Raw genomic sequence first — 18,029 nt, forward strand, 5'->3', positions numbered from 1 at the left:
TTTGAGCGAGCTCAAGGGTGCTATGCTCCTTACTCTCGTTCTCAGCCAGCACTTCCCCTCCTTGGAAAGAAGCATCCAGGTAGCCTACAGATAAGTAGTTATTCTTGCTATACCTGCAGATAAACAGAAGGCTGTGATTTCTGGACAACTCTGCAGCCATCTGAACTTGGTGCTGCAGAGCCTGTATCCAATTGCCTCTGTCCTAATAACACCTTTAGTGATTCAATACATGTATTCCAATAATTGCAACATTCCCTAAAAACAGAAAAAGCCTGTCTGGATGTAAAACGGTAAATAACTGCATTTGTTATAGTTTGATTCAGTATTCTCAAGGTGAGTGGTCGGGGGGAGCCGGGGAGAAGGCAAATTCCCTCTGTCTCTGAAGCGGTCAGAGGCCTCCTCCTGGCCTCCTTTCTCGGCCTTGACACCGTCGTCTTCCTGACAGTAGCATCTGGGCTCACTCCTGGCATCTCAGATCTGTTGCACTGCAGTCCCCTCCAGGCACTGAAGCCGCGTCATGGTTCAGACAAGTCGAGCCAGCACAGAGGGCTGCCACAGAGAGGGCTGCCACAGAGACGACTGCATTGCTTGCCCAACCTTGAGTTTTAGAGAGAACCTGGAAATTTGAGCAAGGGAGAGAGAGAAAGCTTATTCTCATCCCCAGACTGAAGGCTCAACAGCTGACTTGAGAAAAATGAGTTGCTGAAAGCCGTCCAGGCTTAAGAGAGAATTTTCCCAAAGTGACATTTGACATTGCCTTGTTTATTTATTTTCTTCCTGGCCAAAGGGCCAGCTCCATGTTGTGTCCCCATTAAACAGGACAACAAAATAGATTTTTGAAAAAGGTGTGTTGTCTGTGTATAGCATCCTCCTAGCTAAGCTGGATGCACACGGAGTAGCCTCTCTAAACATTGAACCCTTTACCACAAGAAACTACTATTGGGCAACATCTTAGGAAGTGGTCAGTAGTGCTGAATCCCCAGGGCAGTCATTAAAATGATAAACTTCCCTCTTCTGTCCTCTCCCGGTCACATTTTGGTTCATTAACCTCTATCACAATAATTTAGAACTTTTGGCTGTTCTCCCACAAAGGTTTTTTTTTTTCTTCCAGATGCTAAACCTTAACACCAGCTGTACCTATCTAATATCTGCTTTTGAATGTTTAGCCAGATACTAGCTCTACTGCTCTCTCCTCCACTGAGTCCTTCTCCACTTCCAGAATTCTAAATGTCCACTACCCCCAAGGCTCTGACCTTGGGCCTTTCCTCTTCTCTTTCCACCGCCCTCCCAAGGCAGTCTCTCCCAGCCCTTGCCCTTAAATAGCCTCCATTCACTGATGTATATCTTTAACCCTGACCTCTCGCCAGCGCTCTGGGCTCCTATACCCAGCTGCCTCCATGACCTCTCTATTTGAATATCTCAAACTTCATGTGTCCAAAGCAGAACACTGGACTTTCTGTATTAAAACCAGCACCCAAAATTGCTTCCTTCAAGTCTTCCCCATCTCAGGACAAAAACAACCCTTTCTCTCAAACACCACATTCATTTTAGCAGGAAATCCTTCCACTTCTACCTTCAAAACATATTCTGAATCCAATCTCTTCCCTCCCTCCTAACTGCTAACACCCACGTCTGCCCCCTACAATCTCTCCTCTGGGTGACTAAGTGGTCTCCTACCTCTATTCTTACCCATCCATGGTCCAGTCTCAACTCAGCAACCAGAGAATTTCTTTTAAAATATGAGTAAGAAGTCATTCTCTTCGCTCAAAACTCTTCAGTGCCCTGTGCTTCTAATAACACTACAATAAAATCCAAAGTCCTTTCCCCAGCCTTGCAAATCCCTTCAGCCAACACTCACCTCTCCATTCACTCTGTTCCAGCTACGTGGTCTTTAAACCAGGGAGAACCACCTCTTCCTGGCCTTTTTTTTTTTTTTTTTTAATCTTTTGGCTGAGCTCGGCGGCATGTAGGATCTTATTCCCCCACCAGGGATCGAACCCGGGCCACCTGCATTGGAACGATGGAGTCTTAACCACTGGACCACCAGGGAAGTCCCTCTTCCTGGCTTTTAAATTAACCTTCTCAACTACTTTCTAAAATAGTTCTGCCTTCTCTGTCCCCTTCCTCTGCTATTTTTTTTTTAACAGCACTTATCAATGATTGTGTTTGTTTTTTTAAATTTATTTATTTATTTTTGGCTGCGTTGGGTCTTCATTCCTTTGTGCAGGCTTTCCCTAGTTGTAGCAAGTGGGGGCTACTCTTTGTTGTGGAGCACAGGCTCTAGAGTGCAGGCTCGGTAGTTGTGGAGCACGGGCTTTGTTGCTCCGTGGCATGTGGGAACTTCCCGGACCAGGGCTCGAACCCGTGTCCCCTGCATTGGCAGGCGGATTCTTAATCACTGCACCACCAGGAGAGTCCCCATGATTGTGTTTTGAAATTGATTATTTATTATTTGCCTCTCTCACTAAAATGAACATCCCACAGGGCAGGACTTTGTTTATTCACCATTGTATCCATGTTGCCTAATACATGAATAAATGGTACTGTCAGAATACAGGATCTGTATCCTCACTTATTTTCTGCCATTCTTTATTGCTATGGATGTATCTTTATTACAAGTGGGAACAAGCGCAAATTATAAAATTATATCATTTGCAATTCACTGCAAATCAAATCAAAACAAATTATACTGGAAATCTAAGATTATATAAAGATTCAATGGAGGGGGCATTAATGCATAATCTAATTTCTAAAAGGCAAAATCATAGTCTAACCTTGCAATTAGGTTTTGAAATGTAGAAGTTACATATCAAGAGGCACAGAAAATCAAAGGCAAATTAAATGAAGTGCCTTTTCACTTCCAACTGAAATAATCACCATGTTGAAAAGGAATGTGGTAAATTTAAGGAGAGGCTAGTTGTCCCTTTCATTTTTTACCTTGTCCCACTATGTAACCTTGAACAAGTCAATTAACATCTCTTTTTCCATCTGCAAAATGGGCCTACTCGATTTCTTCTTTAGTTGGGTATCATAAAAGTAGAATAATTTAATTATCATGGAAAAGTTTTGGAAGAAAGGAAATTTGGAAATTATCCATGATTATTATGTTTCCCAAACTTCTTTGTCTAATATTTTGAAATGAGGAAGAAATGAATGTATTTTTAAAATACAACTAAAGACTCATGAAAATCACTCAACATTTCTAAATTGATCAGAAAAAAAGCATTCTGAGGTAGCAAAGCAAGATACAGTCACCTGAGTATATCACCCACTGTCTGAGCTCTACAGAATCCATTTTATAGTCAGATGTGAACTTAGACCAGGAAGTGAAAGGAATTGCATTGAAATGTAAGCTTTTGTAGAAGTATTAATTCCACTTCTTATCAAGCAAAATTATGTGGCGGCTCATGAAAGAATGAACAAAGAAGCAACTCAAACATTTCTATATATGAGATCCTTAAGGGGCAGCGAAATGTTTGGAAGGGGAATCAGGTCTCGGGGAGCTTTTGAAGCTGCATCTCTCAAGCAAACATGCTGCTTTATTTAAAATGTATGTTTAATTGAGGTGACTTGAAGGAAATTAAATCTCCCATTGGCGGCTGTGACAGTGGTGAGATGTCGCTACTCCTCATGAGAAAACACACACACACATGCACGCACACACAGTCACACACACTCACACATGTCACTCAAGCTCACACAATATTTCACTGTAAACACACCGCGTGCTCCAGCCCTCCCTCCCAGCTCTGGCTGAATCAGCACTCTTCTCAGCTGTGTGGTGATGCTCCCAGGCCCACAGGCTTTTGTGAGATCTAAAGAACTGAAGCCAGTGTTGAGGAAGTGCATGGGAAAGTGACTTGGGAAAGCTAGAGTTCAAAGGGAGGTCATTCAACTCCAGGGCTGCTTCTTCCCCAGGGTGCTCCCTGCAATTCCCCTCCCACGATTTTGTCTTTTATGGCTTCCAGTTTCCAGAACTTAATGCATCTCAGAAGGTCTAAACCATCTGTGTTTCCCTGCTATATTCAAAATACATGTTGGCTGAGAATGTACCTATGTTTCTGAACCTTAATGCAGTCAATGCTAAGTTTCCTGGGCAACTTGAGAGGAATAATCCAATATGCCATTTTACTGTTTTAAAACCACTTGCACTTGGCTTTGGAAGGTATTTTGTATTTAAATATGAATCATCCCTAAATACATTGGGGGTTAGGTATCATAATACATCAGACAAAACAATAAAACTACCCTATCAAAATATTATTTCCCTGTTCCCATCTCAATTTTTTCTCTTACGGATTTCATGCTGAAAACAAACAGCGTTACTCCTCAGAGTGATAAAAAAGGCCAGTCTCAAGCAAAGCTGATAACAGACTCAAACTTACCAGTTCACTCCTTCTTTCCTGAGTCATGATCTAATTTTAAAAGTATTTCTCTTTAGTTCTTGATGAGTTTTAACAAAAAAGCAATGACAACCATCTTACTCATGGCAAAAAAAAAAAAAAAATACTTTGTTAAGGAGTACTACAGGGACTTCCCTGGTGATGCACTGGTTAAGAATCCGTCTGCCAATGCAGGGGACACGGGTTCGAGCCCTGGTCCGGGAAGACCCCACGTGCCACGGAGCAACTAAGCCCGTGCACCGCAACTACTGAGCCTGCGCTCTAGAGCCTGCAAGCCACAACTACTGAGCCCACGTGCTGCAACCACTGAAGCCCACACGCCTAGAGCCTGTGCTCCACGACAAGAGAAGCCACCGCAATGAGAAGCCCGCACAGCGCAATGAAGAGTAGCCCCCGATCAACACAACTAGAGAGAAAGCCTGCCCACAGCAATGGAGACCCAACGCAGCCAAAAAAAAAAAAAGAATACTGCAACAGTGATAGAGAAGGTCAAGCAGCTGAGAAAGTTATACTTTAGGTAATTCAGAGTTTTCTGTGCTTTGTGATTCACCTTTTAGTAAAAGATCTAAGGTATTATCAACAGGTATGAGGCACTATTAACATTGAGAGAAACTGAGGCACAGAAAGATTCAAACCCTGCCTAAAATTCAACCTGTACTTGATCTCTTATTTTTGGCCACGCCGTGCAGCATGCAGGATCTTAATTCCCTGACCAGGGATCGAACCTGTGCCCTCTGCAGTGGAAGTGGAAGCGTGGAGTCTTAACCACTGGACGGACCGCCAGGGAAGTCCCTGTACTTGATCTTTATTATTCCTCTTTTTTAAAATAAACAGTTGATGATGGCCAGGTCACATAAAACTGACAAAAATGTTATTGAAGGATAATGTTATCTGTACGTTACAAGAGAGAGCCCAGCCAAACAGAAAAACCCCTGTCCACCCTTTATCCTCCTCTCTCCTACCAGAGGGGAGAAGACTGGGGGGTCCTTGCCCTTGCATTCCCACCACTGCCTCTGGTAACCATACCTGGTGCAGCTGACCATCACTCTTCCCAGAAGACAGCATCAAAAACAAATCCACCATCAGGTGCTGGGGTGCAAACTAAGTTCCAATATATAGGTTAACCAAACCATTGCCATTTCACTACCCAGTCCTTTCTTGGTTTTTTGATGGGCAAGTAAACCTCAGTAGGAGCAATCTTTCCATCCCAACCCATCCCTTAATTACTAGCCCTGCATCCAGGCTGGCTCTCACATCCCACGCCTCCCCAAATCATTCGGTACACTTTTGGGGAGAGAAAAGACCTCCACAATGTCACCTTGATACGACAATGGTGTCCTTTTACAAGGAAAACAAAGTCAACCTTCATGTTCTCCCTGAGCAGATCAGGAAATTTTGGTCTTTCTTTTTATCAAGGGAGAAAGATATCTTCAGGGAGATGTCTAAATCTTGGAATTCTTAATTAAGTTTTCATCTGTACGGTATCATGCTGGAGGCTGGGTAAAGAAAAGTGAACAGGGAGCCCTCTCCGTTTCTCAATGCTTAGAGTTTAAGCTGGATCAAATCAGCAAAGGCTAATCTATGGGCACACAGACATCAAACAGCTGTGCAAACACTGGACCGATGCATAAATTAAATACAAAAGTAAATAAAGTATTTACATTAAGTAAAAGTCATGCAGCTGCTGTTATTATTCTCCGCGAAGGCTCAGGAGGGAAGGAGGTACATTAGGCTACACAGATTTTATTTTTCTGTTGGGGATCGTGTCAGCAGGAAGGAGTGGAGAGGTCACAGATGGCCGGAGGAACAAAGACAAACTGTTATGTAACTGTCGTCCGCTGATGCACAGCCTCTAAACCGGGTCTTCAGACTGAAGTGACTTTGTTTCTCAGAAATTACTTTTATATAGCAGACTATGCTTCTAGGAGTTTATGTCAGGGAATCACTTTAAAGAGTCAGAGACCACCCTCGTGGGGCAATAACAGGAACCCAAGGAGGTGACCTGCACTGTCCTACCTCAAAGAATATCTTGCTCTTCTAGATGTGTCTGGGGTGAAATTAAAGAAGCTACCGTAGCCTACTGCCATTGGAGACTCTGCCTGCTAGCCCACACCGTGGAAATTTCCTGCCTTCTCTAGGCAGGAACTCGGGATGCAGCACAGCTTTATTTAGCCTGAATTCCTATACTCGACACCTGGATCATGAATGGAGACATGAATGATTGATAAATTACCAAGCTGCCCATGAATCTCTCCTTACTTGAGGAGGCGAAAGGAAGTATGGGCCTTGGTGCTTATTTTAAATTAAAATGGTATTGTTATTCAGGAACATTCTGGGGAGTGTCCTATATTTGAAAAAACAAAGATTTTTTAAAAAGATAAAACAATACAAACTCATTGTTTAAAAATTAGAATGGCAGAAAAAAACACAGGGGACTCTCCTGGTGGTGCAGTGGTTAAGAATCTGCCTGCCAATGCAGGGGACACGGGTTCAAGCCCTGGTCTGGGAAGATCCCACACACCGCGGAGCAACTAAGCCTGTGCGCCACAACTATTTAGCCTGAGCTCTAGAGCCCGCAAGACACAACTACTGAGCCCATGAGCCACAACTACTGAAGATTCTCTTGTTGTTGGATATTTCTAGGGTTGTGATTCTTTGCTCTAAACTGGCAGTGGCTGATGGGTCATCTTTGATGTTAAAAGTGTGTGCACATCATGGACCCATGAGAGTCTGAAGTCTTCCCTCACCTACTAGCTGATGCCTAGAATCCCATGCTCAGTGCCTCTGCCATTGGCTTAAGGATTTTGTCTAGTTAAAAAGTGAGACTGGGGCTTCCCTGGTGGCGCAGTGGTTAAGAATCTGCCTGGCAATGCTAGGGACATAGGTTCGAGCCCTGATCCGGGAAGATCCCACATGCCACGGAGCAACTACGTCCACACGCCACAACTACTGAGCCTGTGCTCTAGAGCCTGTGAGCCATGACTACTGAGCCCTCACGCCACAACTGCTGAAACCCACACACCTACAGCCCGTGCTCCACAAGAGAAGCCACTGCAATGAGAAGCCCTCGCACCACAACGAAGAGTAGCCCCCGCTCTCCGCAATTAGAGAAAGCCCATGCACAGCAATGAAGACCCAACACAGCCAAAAAAATAAATTAATTTAAAAAATAAATTAAAAAAAAAAGAATTTAGATACAATTAAAAAAAAAAAGTGAGAGTGCCAGGAGAGGTGCTTCTTAAACGCTTTCCAACTTAAACCTCTCTTTGGGAATTCCTGAGAAGGACCTCAAAGCTGGGTTCCAGGCTCAGGCCTTAGCCCCAAGTTTTGACTGATCAAACCAGAAAAGTTCCAAAGTCCACTCAGGTTGTACTTTTTAATTGACTAAAATCCTTGAGCGGTTGGTAACACAGTTAATACCGTCTGGTACTAATTGCTACCTAAATTTAGTTTAGTATAGGAAATGCACTCAGTCTTGGCTTATTCCCTTAATACCTGATCCAGATACTCATTAATTTTATTCTCATATTTCTTATATTGTACATTTTTTGGTTTTCTGCAAATGTAAATCTATTTACCTTATAGTCTGTCTTCATTACTGCAAAGTCAGTGAATTAACCCGAGACCTCGCTTTTTATTTCACTTCCAAGCAGCATAACTATGATCAGTGATCTCCAGAATTCCGGTCTGGTGCCTTCTGATCCCCACGGAGATGGTATAGTTCTTCTTATTCACATGTCCCAATCAGTGTGTCTCTGAGGTGTGTGATCAGAATATACTGGTTACTCTGTAAAAGGCAGAGCCTAAGGAGAAGTGAAGTTTCCTGTTTCTGTGCAACTGTGTGTATTTGCGTGTCAGCGAGTGTGTGTGTGTGTGTGTGTGTGTGTGTGTGTGTGTGAGAGAGAAAGAGAAAGAGTTATTTCTCATGAGAAGTGGCGTCCATCTCCAGAGACTGAGGGTCAGCAATGTCAAGGCCTGCCAGGTACTTAAGTGCTAATTGCTGCTGTTACTAAAGTTCTCTTTCCACCAGAGACTCACAGGGCAACCTTGGGGAAATGACTGAATGCTTCCATTCCTTCCATCTCACACCTGGACACCAAGGACAGTAATATTTTCTGACTCCTTCCATCACAAAGGCATAAGAATGAATTCATTTACAGTTGGGGTTTTGAGATTCAATGAAGATGTTAGTATTTCAGGCTCCTTTTATATCGTTTGGATTTTCACTCAACCATTGAGGAAGGACAACTTTGCTGGAGATGTTTCTTTTCTATACTGCTGTCTTGGGAAGGGTACCCAGTCGCTGAAGCTTCACAATTATAAGAAGAAAAAGAGAAAGAGATCATCACCACCCACCCACACATAGTTGGCATTTCAAGCTTTGAGCAGTTAATAACCACCTCCTTAGGTTGGAAGCTGTCTTGCTTACAATGCTGTTTTAAATGTTCTCACACACTCTACCAAGCCTACCCTCCTCCCTGAAAAGGCTCAGCACAGACCCAGTTTTCAGCTTTGAAAAGCAAAAGAGTGGAATGGAGTTTGAAAGGAAATACAAAGCCTTTCATAATATGGAGTACGGACCAAAGGCTCTAGCTCTAGAAGGTCAGTATTTTTAAGCAAATACTCCAGTTGTTTTTTACTGTTCTGTCTGTGTCAATTCACAGAGAGTTGGGGCTTAAAGTGTGGTTGGTCTGGATTCCCTTCCTCTGACGAGGGATTGAGGACGTAGTCACACCACTGGTAGATCCACAGGAAGGAGAACGGATGAAGGAGTCTTCCCCAGAGAATTGTGAGTAATGCCAAACAGAGACAGCATGCAGATACAGAGAGGCAAGGATCACAAGCCAGCCCAGGGAGCCTGAAGAGGAAGCCAGAGACCAGAGCAAGGGGCAGAGAGACAAGAGGACCAAGACAGGGAGCAGTGGGGTCGACAGCTAAAAGAGAGTCTGTTCTGACCTTGGGACTGAGGCAGGAGGTAGATGGGCGCCCCCCCGCCCCCAGGGTAAGCAGCTGGAGATTTATTCCCTGTGGACCAATACTCCAAGAGAATAGCAGGACAATAGAGGGAGGGGGCTGGGCCCTGCCCAGATAGAAGGTAAGAGACCACACATTTCTCATGCTCGAAGTCAGGGAGACCTTCCCAGCTAGAAAGCTCCTTGGAGGTCAAAAGCGGAGTGATGTCAACTACCCACAGGCCTCTTTAGTGGAATCCATCTTGGCTGAGAGATGTGCACGCACACAGGGGAGGACCCTGAGATATACCAAATATGGACTCTGAACCAGGCAAAGCAAGATGACTGGCCAAAGGAAACCCGGAAGAAATGCCCCATATAGGTGATTTAAACTACCATGAGGGCGCGACTCCCTCTCTGAGCCAGCCAGTGTGTCTAACCACATGTGCTGTACTCTTGTTTTCTCCTAATAAACGCTTTACTTGTTTCACTACTTTCCATCTTTGTGGGAATTCTTTTCTGCAAAGCTGAAGGGCCAGGGCCTTGTCACTGGTCACTGGTCTAGTGGCTAGGATTCGGTGCTCTCACTGCCACAACCCGACCTCAGTCTCTGGCCAGGAACCGAAACCCTGCTTCAAGCTGCTGCAGGCCGGGGCCACCCGAGGTCAGGACCAAGGCTTCTATCAGCTGGCTTTTCTTGGCTCATGAAGGTGGTGGGGGCGGGGGGGGGACGACTGGGTACCAAAGGGTGAAGGGGGACAGACACGCAAGGTGTAAACCAGTTGACCTGCAGCCCCTCAGGAGGCTCTGACCTTCAATGTTTATCGAGATGATAGCAAATACAATCCCTGGTGTAGAATCAGCACTTACTCTGCTCCACGCTATCCTGTGTACATTCATTAAAAATGTGATTAATATTTGCAATGACAATATCAAGTAGGTATCATGATCCCTGCTTTGCAGCCCAGAGAACTGAGACAGAGGTTAAATAATTTGCCTAAGACCACATAATACCCGGCAACACTATGGTTTAAAGGCGTATCCCCGTGTCATCAGAGCCCCAGTTCTTCTCAAACCTGAGATAACTAAAAATGCATGTTCCTCCTCCCTCCCAGATATTCTGACTCAACAGTTCCGGGGTGGGGCCTGGGAGTCTGCATTTTACCGTGCATCCCGGGGGGTGTTGACATGGGGACTCCAGTCCCCACGCCTGACATACCAAAATACTACCCCGCGCAGCAGCAAAGACCAGGAACAAGCATGCGGACAACAAGGGCGGAACTACATTGGCGGAAAAAATGTAAAGAGGTTTCACCTCATAGTCTCTGCGAGTCCTGATCGTCTGCTTATTTTTTCCCAAAACACGTGTTTCCCATCATGTGGAAATAACCAAGAGTAACCAACCTGGTAAGTAGAAGGATGGAGCTTCCTCATGTCCCACAGACCCTACTTCCTTGCTGCATCCTGGGTTTGGGCTGCAGACAGATCCCCCTGTGCATCCCTGGGACTGTGTTCAAAGCCCTGCAGGCGGCAACATTAGGCACCGTCACTGCTCAGATGTGAAAAATCCCATATCATTGGTTCTAACCAGAGTAGAAAGCTCTCAGCTACTCCAAAGACAGCTTTTAAACAAAAGGACTGCTTCTCACAACTACCCACCAAACAAAGCACGTTGATAAAAACCACTGCTAGTTTTCCCAACATCATTATCATGCACGAAACCGGCATTTCTCTCACTTTGGTTAAACTCTTGCACTCCTGAATCAATCTGGGGCGGGGAGGGGCGAGAAATCCATCTTGTTCAGGATGTTTCTCATCTCCCAGGGTCCCACCTTTAGGCCTGTAACTTTATTTTTACCTAGGTTTCCTTAAAGAGGTTGGGAGACTGGATTCCAGTGAAACCACAGGAGGCTATAACTAGTTTCTTTGCAATTTTCATCTCTTCTCCAAATAAGAGGAAAGGGGCCATTTGAATGACTCGTAATCTACATCAGCTGCAAATGTTCTTGAGGGTTTGTTTATTTCGTCTCAAAATCTCCTAAGTATTCTCTCTCCTTTCTTAGCTGCCCTTCCACTCCTGTGTGTCTGAACTAGCCTTTGTGGCCTCCACTGCAGGCCGAGGGCCAAGGCAAAAACAGATTCTTTTCATCTATTCAAGTGTGATCTGGGCCAGACAAGCCTGCTCCACAGGCCAAAAGCACGGGAAAGTATTCTGCATTCAGCTTTTAGCTCCACAGAGTCTATAGCAGGGGCCCTGCCCTTGGCAAGGCCACAGCGGTGACAAGGACCATTTGGCAGACATGGGAAAGCTGTTTGTTTGGCCCCTTCCCTTCACCTGGATGGGGTACCCTGGTAGAAAGAGCAGCAGGAATGGTACATCCTGTTCCTACCACTTTCTCTAAGTGCACGTCCAACCTTAAAAAAAAAGGAAAAAAAACCTTCTTTTACCTCCAAAAGCAGCAATTTTTTTTTTTTTTTGAGATGCCAGGTAAATTTAGAGAGCGTTACAGTTGCTTATATGGAGTTGATTAATATAACAATAATAAAGCTGGTATGTTAGCATGTGAGTATCAGCAGAGCTCCCGACCTGTCTTCAACACACAGAGGAGTCAATGTTTGAGGTATGATTAATAGGAGAAGAGAACTAAGTGAAAATAGAGATTGAGCTATTTAAGGAGACCTTTCCTAAAAACACGCTTTCTCTCTAGTGCCTTCAAAAACGGCACCTCAAACTAAGTATGATAATGTTATACAAAACAAGGGTGCCCACTATTCCATTTATTATTCAACAGTGTTCTAAATGTGCTTTATGAAAATAAGAATTACAAATATTGGCAAGGGAGCAGCAAAATTATCATGATTTGATTATAATATAGTATATCTAAAAAAACTAAAAAAAACTTTTAGAAATAATATAAGAATTCAGTAAGATGGGAGGTTATCCAATAAATACACATTTTTATTATGGATATTATTTTATTGAGGTATAATTGACATAAAACATTAGTTTCAGATGTACAAAATAATGATCTGATATTTATATATATTGTGAAATGTTGACCACAATAAGTCTAGTTAACACCCATCACCATACATAGTTGCAATTTTTTTTTTTTGGTGTGTGATGAGAAAGCTTTTGTCTTTTAATTGTCATATTTAGACTATTTACATGATCAGGTGGCTTAAAAAACCTTTTAATTGGGGCTTCCCTGGTGGCACAGTAGTTGAGAGTCCACTTGCGGATGCGGGGGACATGGGTTCGTGCCCCGGTCCGGGAGGATCCCACATGCCGCGGAGCGGCTGGGCCCGTGAGCCATGGCCGCTGAGCCTGCGCGTCCGGAGCCTGTGCTCCACAACGGGAGAGGCCACAGCAGTGAGAGGTCCGCGTACCACAAAAAAACAAAAACAAAACCTTTTTATTGTAAAGTATAGCTCACTTTCAGTAAAGTAAGGCATAATTATAGAACATACCCTGCACATACACTTTCTTTTATTCCAAAAATTAACCAGTTAGAAAATAAAAATGGAAACAACTCCCATTAACAACAAAAACATAAATTACCCAAGAATAAACTGAACACAAAATGTATAGTACCTAAATGAAGAAAACTAAGCAAAGTAAAAAAAAGGCTAGTTCTTGGATAGTAAATCTCAGTACCGTAAGGATGTCAATTCTCCCCAAAAGAATCTATAAATGAAATGAATTCCATTCAAAAGCTCAACAAGATATTTTTGGAGGGATACTAGGAAAAAAATATTCTGTTAAAGGATAATTTTCCAAAAGGTAACAGCATAATCATCCAGCAAATACAAAATGAACACGTCAAAGATCATTAATGAGGTAACCAGTAAGATGTTATGATTGATTCAGAGAGTATCTGAAAACTTCAGTATATATAATCAATTTAACAAAGAAATGTTAGGATAAGGTTGCCAAGTTTTTTGGGTTTTTTAGATTTTTTATTTTTATTTTTATTTTTTTTTAAATTTTTTTTGCGGTACGCGGGCCTCTCACCGCTGCGGCCTCTCCCGTTACGGAGCACAGGCTCCGGACGCGCAGGCTCAGCAGCCACGGCCCACGGGCCCAGCCGCTCCGCGGCACGTGGGATCCTCCCAGACCGGGGCACGAACCCACGTCCCCCGCATCGGCAGGCGGACTCCCAACCACTGCGCCACCAGGGAAGCCCTTTTGGGTTTTTTTAATGAGATTTAAAAAAATATGTTTATTTATTTGGTTGCACCAGGTCTTAGTTGCGGCAGGCAGGCTCCTTAGTTGTGGCATGCATGTGGGATCTAGTTCCCTGACCAGGGATCGAACGCTGGTTCGGGCCCCCTGCATTGGGAGCACGGAGTCTTATCCACTGTGCCACCAGGGAAGTCCCAAGGTTGCCAAGTCTGATTTTTTTTTTTTAAACTGATTAATTCCCAACAGGCTGTAAATCTTAGAGATGATCTGTTTCACAAGACAGAAATTATTTGCATCTCCACCAGACAAAAATCTAGGATTTAGCAAGTAATTTCACTAAGTCTGGGGCCTTAATCAACAGTAAACAATGAACTAAGTACATTTCTCTACAGCTCTAAAGTGATACGCTGTTCAAAAGATGTGCTGCTCACCTTTGTCTTATTTCCAGTATTTGGATGATTTTTCTGAAAATTCTAAAGGTCATGGAAAGAATAATCTTAACAGTAACTAGGTAAATTTTGAAAAATAAAATAAACAAAACAAAAACAAGGGAAGGGCAATTTTCCATACCTACTAAAATAATAAAACGATTTCTAAAAAAATAATCATAGGTAATAATACCTATAATAAATAGGAGGAGAGTGCCTTACCTTGGTGGGATTAGAGAGAGTATGACAACCATTTTCACCAACCGTCCCTGCTTTGAAATTTGGGCAATAAATACTTGCTTGCTCCCACCTGTGTCTCTGTCTTTATCTCTCTGTCTCTCTCAGACCTGCTTCCATCAAGCAAGCTGACTCCCCCCTGCCGCTCCCTCTACACCCAGCCCCACCGTTTCCAATCTAGCCATCACCAAAGTCCTAATAATGTTATGCTTCAACTCCCGTGTAGCCCAGTCCTTTGTTTTTATACACTATTGGCCAGACCCTGAAGGTGGAGAGGTGTGAACGACTTTATTACAGTGATCACGACGTTTGTAGTAGTCTTTCACACCCAAGTGAGACTGTTCTTTGGGGCACTATTTTGGCGTTTTTGGTGAAGTCCTTTCGTAGATTTTGAGACCCATAGCAAATTCCTTTCTATTGCCCAGTGTTCTTCGGAGTAATTCATATACATCGTTGATATCCAAAGCTGGAGCATCTCCTTTTTTTTTTTTTCCTTCATTACTCTCTTAATAGTCTTTTGGTCCAATGATGTACTGGAAGAACGTGGAAGTAAATGAAGCAAGAGATCTGAGATTTCATCCAGAATCTGCCTGGATGCGTTTTCTCATTTGTGACAATGAAGATGATTGGACTCTTCAGAGTTCCATGGCTACAGTGCTTCAGTCACATGCTCTCCCATGGGCTGAGTATTCCCAAGGGAGGCACACCACACTCAAGTCTCAAAAGCTCTCCTTTCTCCTGGACCTCTTGAACTAGCTTAATATTGGCAGTTTAGGGTTATTGGGGTTTAGGTTAGAGACACCAGTCGCCCACTCCCTCCCTGGGGTTCTTGCCAGTAGAATAAAAATCAAAGGGTTGTCTGAATAGGGCTCAAAGCCCTCTAGTAATAGCTACACAAAGAACTTATCTAATTTTTATTTAGACCAGGGTTGGTTTCTGACTGACCCAGAATCCTAGGCTAACCCCCTATTTCCTTACTAATTTAGTTAATCTCGTCTAAAAGATAATTCTCAAATCTCTATCTAGCAGTCTTTCCTCTCAGAATACCACTTCGACATTCAGGAAGCTGAACATTCTTGGTAACAATGTGTGGTTGTCATACACAGAGATACAGGATTATTTTCCTTAATTATAACAGGTCAGAGCTTTCCTCTTGGTCATGTGGTATCTTCTTCAGGAAAAAAACAAAGACTGTATCACTAACTTGCCCAAATCTCTGTGGAAAGTGAGAGGTTTAATCATTCCAACGCTTTGCCTGTGAGTCTGAAACTAATCAGATGACTGACTGAAATTTTCACGTTTCACTCAAGTGTTCTGGGCAGGTAGACAGAGCTGGACTGACTCGGTTTAGAACTGACCATCTAGACAGCACTCCTGCCACTGTGGGAAAAGAGACTGAAGAACGATGTAAGATTTATATGTATCTTGACGATTCGAACGGAAATGTTACATATTCAGCCTATCTACCTTGCAAGTCCCTACTCGATTTAAAGCATAAATTAATACCACCGGGTTAACTAGCAGCAAATATCTCATCTGGAGATATATCAGGATGTACCCACGGAAATAAGACAACACTTATTTGTAGCAAATAAAATATTTATCTTTGGTATCTTGTTTGAAGGCTATTAATTGTTCCTAAAAACCTGCAAAATATTTTCAAACATTTCAATTAGGTAATGAAAGTTTGACTCCACATATTTTAATTCCTGTTTGTGGATTTTTTTAAATATAATTCTGATATTTTATCACAATCCTGTTTCCCTTGTAAAGACTTTTTATCAAGCATCCAAATTGTTTTACTATTTTAAAAAATAACATACCACACAGTGGTGGTTGTATTAAAATTTACAATACTAAAAAAGTCAAGAATTAGAATAGGAATTACATTGCGCTTGTAATGCAGAGTCCCAGCATGAAGCCTGAACTACACTCCTTGCAGATTCAGGCCTGTCTGGGTTTGTCTGATGACCAGCAACCCAGGCAGTTCAGGGATCTACATGGCAAGGGAACAGAGGAGCTTAATTCAAAGAAACAGATCTAGAAATTGTGAAGATGGCAGCCAGCCCTATTCTGACAACCCTGTATCATTTAGAGTTCTTTCAAGTGCCAGTAACAGAATATACCCGAAAGTGGAAAAAAAAATTAACCAGATGTTCAAAGGCAGTTCGTGTCCAGGATTGGTGGTGTGACCTGGAGATAGGTCGAGGGCCTGAGTGTTTCCCACCCAGGTCTTCACTCCCCTCACGGAGTCACTAATCACAAGATGATTCAGCATTCCTAAGCAACATATCCAGTGAAGGGGAAGGGACATTTGTTTTCACGGGTCCCTTTCTGTGAGAGAAGCTTCCCAGTTGCCTTCCCTTCTGGATCTCCTTGGACAGAAGCAGGCCATATGCTCACCCCCCACCACTGCAAGAAACTAAAGTGCTTTATCCTTGCAGGAATTCTCCACCAGCAAGGAAGAGAATGCCGAAAACGTCTAAACCACTGGGTGATATCCCATATCACCTACAGAAGGTTCATGAGATGGAAGAAAGAGGCAGAGTACACAGCATGATATGTGGACACGAGGGGTCTGACCTGGAGAGACTTTGGGCTCTCCAAAAACACCAGATTTTCTTCCTACCAAGCTGCCTTTGAACCAGGACAAGATTCTTCCAGAGAAGCGGTTTGTCAAAGACAAATGGCAATCAGGATTTGCGTTTGACAGCGTGTAATAGATAACACCGAAAAAAACAGTGGTTGAACAAATTAGAAGTTTTATTTTTTTCTTACGTTACAAAGCACCTAGAGGAACAGAGTCCAGGGTGGCTATGGTAGCTCCACAACGTCATCAGAGACCCAGCTTCCTTTTATCTTTCCTTTAAGCCATCCTTAGCGTATGTTGTCTCCATCTTCATGACACCCAAGTGGCACCTACTCTACCCTCTTCCCCAGGCATCATGACCACAGTCTGAGAGGAATAAGAAAGGACGAGGGGCAATGGTGAGTGCCCCTGAGTTATTTCTCTTTAAGGAACATCACGGAAAGTCTTACGCAGTAACTTTGGCTTTCATTTTAAAGACAATAACCGTCACATAAAGCTTCAGCTGCCGAACAGATTGAGAAATGTACTTTTACAGGAGATTCATGCCATCCTGAGTAATGTCAAAATTCTGATTGTAAGAAAGAAGAAAGTCAATTTTGGCTTAGTAACTAGAAATTTTGGTGACAAAAACTGGAGGTTTTTTTTTTTTGTGAAAACTAAGAATGGAAAACAGTATAGTGAATCAGTGGTGGGAAAGGGTATTTTTCCCAATTCATTTAATTTCGGTGGGTGGATTATGGGAAAGAGAGAGAAAGAGATCATTTTCTGCTAGGAACCGTGTTTGCTCAGGAAATGAGCAGGTGATTGTTGAAGGATCAGTGAGGACAGCACCATGGGGACCAGGCCGAAGCTCAGCAGCGAGTTCCACAGACACACCTGGGATTTACCTCACACATTTTAACTGCACAAACTCTGAGTCAATACGGATATGGGTAACCAGTGAGAGGAATTTTGCAAGGCCCCCGGGATGTCTACTTTGCAGATATAAGGCTTGTTCTGTGTTTCTTCGGCTAGTGAAATCTTTCTATAATCCTAGGGAGGATTGACTTGGGGGGGTGGATGAGATGGGCTGGGAATATCGGATTTTCCCACAGGTGCTGGGAGAGTATAAGTCAAATGAAGTGAAGAAACTAATGATGGGGCTGACCAGATAGGACACGTTTAATTTGCCCGGTCTCTCTTTTGGAAACAACATAGAACATAAAAGAGAGTTACATTGAATATAAACAAATC

The 18,029-nt window shown here is 43.2% G+C and overlaps 1 protein-coding gene and 1 pseudogene across 2 annotated transcripts in view; one reads left to right on the forward strand and one right to left on the reverse strand.

Moving 5' to 3' along the window:
* ARHGAP32 (Rho GTPase activating protein 32) overlaps nt 1–18,029 on the reverse strand; it is a 481,492-nt gene that overhangs the window by 265,335 nt on the left and 198,128 nt on the right. The window lies entirely within an intron of this gene.
* Nucleotides 14,735–18,029, forward strand: part of LOC115844881 (membrane protein BRI3 pseudogene) — an 8,166-nt pseudogene continuing 4,871 nt past the window's right edge.

The sequence above is a fragment of the Globicephala melas genome, chromosome 8 (genome assembly GCF_963455315.2).
Source record: "Globicephala melas chromosome 8, mGloMel1.2, whole genome shotgun sequence".
Classification (NCBI taxonomy): domain Eukaryota; kingdom Metazoa; phylum Chordata; class Mammalia; order Artiodactyla; family Delphinidae; genus Globicephala; species Globicephala melas.